The following is a 6,000-nucleotide window of genomic DNA, read 5'->3' on the forward strand; positions in this document are numbered from 1 at the left end:
TGCCACTTCCCAGTGGCATACAGGGAAGAACTGATGTGGCTGGCTTCAAGGTAAGAGTTAGGGGACAGCTTTCTCCAAGACAAAAAGGTGGGGAGAAGCCATTGTCTATTTTCTGAACCCTCTCCCAACAGAGCCACAGAGCCAGCAGTCTGGTGCCATATCTGAGACTCCATCAACCTGACTAGCACTGTTTTCTCTGCCCCGGAGATCCCCAGAGACTCTGTTCCACCCAATTCACAGGCCCACCAAAGCTGCTTTTCTATATGAAAGGCTGGTATTGGCTCATGCTTCACAACTTCCTAAATCCTATCAAACAAGCAAAAGCCAGCCTCAGTGAGCCTCTAGCCCAGGGGTGTCAAACTCATTTTCACCAGGGGCCCCACTAGCCTCAAGGTTGCCTTCAAAGGGCCGAATGTAATTTTAGACCTGTATAAATGTAACTACTCCTTAACTAGGTGCAAGGGGGTTGGCACTGCCGCCAGGTAGAAACAAGGTGCCAAGCCAGAAAAAACAAGGTGAAGGGTCAGATTTGGCTCTCACACTTTGTGTTTGACACATGTCCTTTAGCCCCTGTATTTCTTGCTTAGTAGGCCCAGGCCTGCACTAGCAGTAGCCACCCTACATTCATAGCTTGGCTTCTCTTGGGAACCTCTAAGCCCATCACAAGTAGTGGCCATCTCAGATTGCTTTATAGCTCAGTCAGGGTGGCGCTGGGGAAACCACAGATTGGGGCTTCACCATCCAGGAAACCCCAGATCCTGTGCACCCAGTGGGAAGCTACAGACCACATCAGAACACAACCAATTTGTCCCCTCACAGCTGATCCTCCACAGAGGGCAGAGGTTAGTGGTCAGTGGTAACAGCCAGTCCTTGCCTGGCCTGGATAAATCCCTCCCACTGACCTGCTAAATGCAACCAAGTCTCAACTACAAGAGGAGAGTGTACTCAGTCCACATGAAGGGCACACCACAGGTACCCAGCTTCAGTGATAGGGGAGGCTGTGTCACTGGAACATACAAGACCTACTACACCTACTATGTAAGGCTGTTACAGAACAGACCCAGGGGTGGGATGTGAATGATATATTATTGCTGAATGGACCCACCCTTCTGCTCCAGGGGTCCCCCATCTTATACTGGGTTTGCCTTGCCTGCCACCAGAGAAAGACACCCCTCAATGCTGGAGATTGGTGAGAAGGAAGGGATTATTTATTTAAAGAGTTATATAAACTTAAGAGGAATGACTTAATTTCTTCATTGAGATTCCAAAGTCCTTCAGAATACCCACAAATGCACAGTCCTTCCTTCCCCCTCGGCCCAGAATGAGGTACCATATCTCAGAAAAGAGAAATAGAAGTCCATGGCTCTTCTCTACCCAAGCCTCATGGTCCTAAAAAGACCCCACATGGCTACCACACCTCGGTTTAAATCCCAGCATCCATCTTCCTCTCCTGCACTGTTTCTGACTCCTCCCACAGTTGGCCACAGCTGCCAGCATACCCATGTTTTCTCAGCTTTACTGGTCTGCTGTAGTAAGTCCAGGCAGTTGTGGCCCTATGGTGTGGAGCCAATCATTTCCAAGCTCTTATGCAGGCTCTGTAACCATGGGGAGTTGCCTCCCAGTTACATCATGGGTTGAAGTCACTCCCACCCCCCTGGCTTAAAGCATGGCCACAGGTGTCTAACATATCTATGAAACCATATCTAAAGTTATAGATATGTTAAACGACCATTGTAGAGGTTATTTGCAAAACTGTTGCTATTCAGAACAATTCTCAATGGCCCTGCTCCATGTGTTCCATCCTCCAGCTCAGACTTGTGGGGGTGAGGACATTCTATACATATATTTTCTTCTAATGTTTTCTGGACACCCTGGGTTCTGCACCTCATTACAAATGCTTATTTGGGGACCCCCCCTTGGCTGCACCCTGTTACAAGACCATACACCAAGACAGGGAGTCATAGCAGCTCTACCTAATACATAGAAACAAATACAGGGAGACTGTCAAAATGAGGAGATGAAGAAACATGGCCCAAATGAAAGAACAGATCAAACTCCCAAAAAATGTCTAAACAAAATGGAGTAAGCAATCTATCCGATGCAGAGTTCAAAGCACTGATTACAAGGATGCTCAAGGAACTTAGTGAGGACTTCAACAGGATAAAAAAGATCCAGTAAGAAATGAAGGATACACTAATTGAAATAAAGAACAATGTACAGGAAAACAACTGCAGAGTAGATGAAGCCAAGAATCAAATCAATGATTTGGAACATAAGAAAGCAAAAACAACTAATCAGAAAAACAAGAAGAAAATAGAATCCATAAAAACAAGTATAGTACAAGCAGCTTTTGGGACAACTTCAAGTGGTCTAACATTTTCATCATAGGAGTGCCAGAAAGACAAGAGAAAGGCTCTTGCTGGTGTGGCTTAGTGGATTGAGCACCAACATGCGAATCAAACAGTTGTCAGTTCAATTCCCAGCCAGGGCACATGCCTGGGCTGCAGCCAGTTCCCTGCAGGGGACTCACAAGAGGCAACCATATATTGATATTTCTCTCCTTCTCTCCTTCCCTTCCTCTCTAAAGATAAATAAATAAAATCTTTTAAAAATTATCTTTATATTGTACTGTGTGTTCATCACCCAAGTCAAGTCTCCTTGCAACACCATGTATCGCCCTTGACTCTCTTCTACCTCCCCCAACTGGTCCCTCTTTTCCCTCTGGTCATCACCATACTATTGTCTGTGACTACAAAGGGTTTTCTGTTTGTTTTTTGCTTCATCCCTTTATCTTTTTCACCCAGCCCCTCAACCTCCTGTCCCTCTTACAGCTATCAGTCTGTTCTCTGTATCTGTGGGTTTGGTCCTATTTTGTTTATCAGTTATTTTGTCCATTAGATTTCACAAATAAGTGAAATCACATGGTATTTGTCTTTCTCTGACTGGCTTATTTCATTTACCATAATACTTTCCAAGTCCATCCATGCTGTTGCAAATGTAAAGATTTCCTTCTTCTATACCACCAAGTAGAATTCCATTGTGTAAATGTACCACAACATTTTTTTAATTTTATTTATTTATTTTTTAAATATATTTTATTGATTATGCCATTACAGTTGTCCCATTCCGCCCTTCACTCCCCTCCACTCTGCACACCCCTCCCCCACCATTCCCCCTTTCGTTCATGTCCATGTGTCACAAGTTCTTTAGATTCTGTATTTCCCATAGTATTCCTGCCCTCCCACTGTCTGTATTCTACGTACCGTCTATGCTACTTATTCTCTGTACCTTCTCCCCCCTTCTCCTCCTCCCACTCTCCTGTTGCTAACCTTCCATGTGATCTCCATTTCTATGGTTCTGCTCCTGATCTAGCTGTCCTCTTAGTTTGCTTTTGTTTTAGGTGTGGTTGTTAATTATTGTGTTTGCTGTCTTTTCACTGTTCATATTTTTCATCTTCTTTTTCTTAGATAAGTCCCTTTAACATTTCATATAATAAGGGCTTGGTGATGATGAACTCCTTGAATTTGATCTTATCTGAGAAGCACTTTATCTGCCCTTCCATTCTAAATGAAAGCTTTGCTGGATAGAGCAATCTTGGCTGTAGGTCTTTGGATTTCATGACTTGGAATACTTCTCTCCAGCCCCTTCTTGCCTGTAAGGTCTCTTTTGAGAAATCCACTGACAGCCTGATGGGCACTCCTTTGTAGGTGACTGTCCCCTTATCTCTTGCTGCTTCTAGGATTCTCTCCTTCATTTTAATTTTGGCTAATGTAATTATGATGTGCCTTGGTGTGTTCCTTCTTGGGTCCACCTTCTTTTGGGACTCTCTGAGCTTCCTGGATTTCCTAGAAGTCTATTTCCTTTGCCAGACTGGGGAAGTTCTCTTTTATTATTTGTTCAAATAAGTTTTCCACTCGTGGCTGTTTCTTTTCCCCTTCTGGTACCCCTATAATTCGGATGTTGGAACATTTAAAGATGTCCTGGAGGTTCCTAAGCCTGTCCTCATTTTTTTAAATTCTTGTTTCTTCCTTCTTTTCTGTTTGGTTGTTTCTTCTTCCTTCTGGTCCACCCCCTTGATTTGAGTCCCAGTTTCCTTTCCATCACTGTTGGTTTCCTGAGCATTTCCCTTCATTTCAATTAGTTTAGCCTTCATATGTTCCTCTAATTTGTGGCTAAAATCAACCAATTCTGTGAGCATCCTGATCACCAGTATTTTGAACTGTGCATCTGAAAGGCTGGCTTTTTCTTGGTCACTTAGAATTATAGGCTCTGGGGCTTTGAGCTGTTCTTGAGTCATAATGTTTGGTCTGTTTGCACCGGTTATGTTTGAGGGGCGGAGCTTTAGGTGTTTGCCAGGGCCGGACGACACAGTCACTGGATTGTGATGCTGTATGTGGGGGCAGGGTCAGAGAGGGGGAAAAAATGGTGCTTTGCTCTGCTCCGTGCTCTCAGATTTCTGTCCCCTCTGCGGCTTCTCACAGGCAAATTGGGCCCCTCTGGTTCCCGGTTCCCGGGTGTGTGGGCCCATGTACTCTCCAGGACTCTGTGGGTCTCTCCAACGAACTCTCTGTGAGGCTGGGAGCCTCTCCTGGCCCCTCAACCCTGAGAAAGTCTTTCCAGTTGGTGCTTTCAGGCTCTAATTCCTGTCGCTGGGGCCCTAGCCTGAGCGGTCTGTCTCACTGTTCGCTCCTTCGCTTGGTTTATCTGTGCGGCGAATGTGTGACCACAGTCAGCTAGCTGCCCAGCGCCCTCACTGGGTCCACCCGTCACCACCCCATGCTTGGGATCCACCAACCACCTCTGCTTCCTCTCCTGGGTCTTTCCAGCCCGACCCCGCTCTGCCGCTGCCTCTGCCCCTCTTACCAGTATGGCTGAGTGGTTGTTGTTTTCAGACTTCCATACAGTTCAGTTTTCACTGTTTTGGCTGCGTTTTTGTTTCTAAAACTTTGCTGTCTTTAAATTTCGTTGTGGAAAGGAGTACAGTGTTTCCACCTATGCCTCCATCTTGGCCGGAAGTCCAATTTTTTTTTTATCCATACCTCTACTGATGGACACTTGGGCTGTTTCCAGATCTTGGCTATTGTAAATAACACACAATGAATATTGAGGTGCATATATTCTTTCAAATCACTGTTTCAGGTTTCTTTGGATATATTCCTAAAAGTGGAATTGCTGGTCATAATGAAGTTTCTTTTATAATTTTGTAAGGAAAATCCATACTGTTTTCCATAGTGGCTGCACCAAGATCTGCATTCCCACCAACAGTGCACAGGGATTACCCACATCCTTGCAGTACTTATTTGTTGATTTATTGATACTAGTTATTTTGACTGGTGTGAGGTGATATCTCAATGTGATTTTAATTTATATTTCTTTGATGATTAGTGATGCTGAGCATTTTTTCATATGTCTATTGGCCATCTGTGTGTCCTGATCTATTTAAATTTTACAATCGCTATTAAAATTCTGGACGTGTTTTTTGTAGAAATTGACAAGCTAATCCTAAAATTCACATGAAATTGGAAGACTTGGAAGCCAAATCAATCTTTAAAAAGAACAAAGTGGGAAGATTCAGACACCTGATTTCAAAAATTACTGCAAAGATCTACATATGAGACGCAAAACTGTACTACTCTTAGAAGGAAAAGCAGATGTAAATCTTTGTGACATTAGATTAGGCAACAGTTTCTTAAATATGATATCAAGAGCACAAGCAAGTAAAAAATAGAAAACTTTGTGCATCAAGGGACATAAAAGTGAAATGGGAAAAAGTATTTTCATATATCTAAGGGCCTAATATCCCTTCATATATCTAAGGGCCTAATATCCTGATGTATAAAGAACTCTAACAACAATGAAAAGACAACCTAATTAAAAGATAAGCAAAATACTGGACTATGTTATCCAGAAAGATAGTCATATGGCCAACAAGCACAAGAACATCATTAGTTATTAAGAAAATGCAAATTAAAACCACAATGAAATATTACATCACACCCA

The sequence above is a fragment of the Sturnira hondurensis genome, unplaced genomic scaffold (assembly GCF_014824575.4).
Source record: "Sturnira hondurensis isolate 20B ecotype Veracruz unplaced genomic scaffold, ASM1482457v3 Scaffold0018097, whole genome shotgun sequence".
NCBI lineage: Eukaryota > Metazoa > Chordata > Mammalia > Chiroptera > Phyllostomidae > Sturnira > Sturnira hondurensis.